The following is a 1504-nucleotide window of genomic DNA, read 5'->3' as shown; positions in this document are numbered from 1 at the left end:
CAGAGACCTAGGGCTGGAGTTTGCTCACAGCTCACTGAGGTTAAATCTGAGTCTGGGGGACTTCAGTTCTCAAACCAATCCTCCCACTACACTAAAACATTGCTCCTCTTGTTCAGTGTGTGTCTGTGTGTGTTGCTGAGTGTGTCAATCTGTTTGTTTTTCACCTGTGAATTGTGTGTGTTGGTATGTTGCTGAGAGATTGACAGGAGAGTGGAAATGCTGGACTCCTGTTGTGCTGTTTTGTGTAGGTTTGAAAATGTCACTCTTATTGTCTTTTTAACCAATTTTATCTCGTTTTCTCCCAAGGGATTTTTATTTGGAGAACTTTAAGGTAGTCGGGAATACAAAGAGGAGGATTTGGTGGGGATGACGAGGGAGTGAGAATTCATCCAGAGCGCTGGTTGAGGCCTGTTCCGCAGGCTTCACCCGGGGTGAGTTGTGTCTGGTTATTAACCTGACAGAGGTTTAATTTTAATATCTGAGGGATAAAGAGAGAGAGAGGGAGGAGGGAGACAGAAATATAAATGAGTTAGGGATGGAGAGACAGAGAAACACAAGAGAAGGGGGGAACTGTCTCTCAATCCTTTTTAGTCTCTGGTTGAAAGCTGTGACATTTTTGTATTTGGATGTTGCTGAGTTTGTGTATCTGAAAAGTGGATCCTGGGCTCTCACTATATCAAATAGTTTCAAACTTTTCCTGTCTTTCACTTAACTTTCGTCCTCTTTTCCCCAGGAATTTGAAGTTTGATAGACTGCAATGTGAGCAGGAATCCTTGGACCAGGGCTTTTCTTCAGAGGTTGGATGGATGGACTGAGGCCTATTCCACAGGCTTCAGCCAGGGCAAGTGTGTGTCTGCGTATTACCCTGATTTAATGCACATACGTGAGGGACAATGAGAATGAGATCGGGGGGAGGGGAGAAGAGAGAGACGGAGAAGCACCAGGGAAGCGGGAACTGCCTCTCAATCTTTGTTATTCTGTGGTTAATAACTGAGATATTTCTAGATGGATGTTGCTGAGAGTCTGTGTAACAGAGAGAGAATTTGGCCTCTTGCTGTGTTTCTAGTTTAAACATTTTCCTGTGTATTAGTTCATTTGCACCCTCTTTTCCCCAGGAATTTGAATTTTGAAGACTGCAATGTGACAAGGAATCTTTGGACAAGGGATTTTCTCCAGAGGACAAGTGGGTGGACTGAGGCCTACTCCAAAGGCCACACTCACGCGAGTTGTCTCTTTATTGCCACCCCGGCCTTGCACTCAGACACATACACATTAAACCTTTGGTGGGTGACAAAAAGTGAATTAAAATCTGTAATGTGAAGCTGTCTAAATTTTGATCCTGAATCCAAAATAACAGGGGTTATTTTAAATCTGGGTGTCCCGAAAGTGGGGGGGGGTTGGATTTCATTGCCTGAGCCCCGCTCACTCTCCGTATAACCTGTTAGCTATTTTAAACGACACTCAACACTGCTGACTGCAGCTTCTGGGATCTTTCTGTGTATCA

At 44.3% G+C, this 1504-nt stretch overlaps 1 long non-coding RNA gene across 1 annotated transcript; it reads left to right on the top strand.

Moving 5' to 3' along the window:
• Positions 1 to 119: 119 nt before the first annotated feature.
• On the top strand, positions 120 to 1256 carry LOC119960503. The gene is made up of 3 exons (XR_005459424.1): positions 120 to 431; positions 734 to 845; positions 1116 to 1256. It is a non-coding gene; the product is annotated as an uncharacterized LOC119960503 (long non-coding RNA).
• The last annotated feature ends 248 nt before the right edge of the window (positions 1257 to 1504 follow it).

Source organism: Scyliorhinus canicula, unplaced genomic scaffold, assembly GCF_902713615.1.
Source record: "Scyliorhinus canicula unplaced genomic scaffold, sScyCan1.1, whole genome shotgun sequence".
Classification (NCBI taxonomy): Eukaryota; Metazoa; Chordata; class Chondrichthyes; order Carcharhiniformes; family Scyliorhinidae; genus Scyliorhinus; species Scyliorhinus canicula.
The sequence above is the reverse complement of the archived record's forward strand: the minus strand, read 5'-3'. Positions and strand labels throughout refer to the sequence as shown.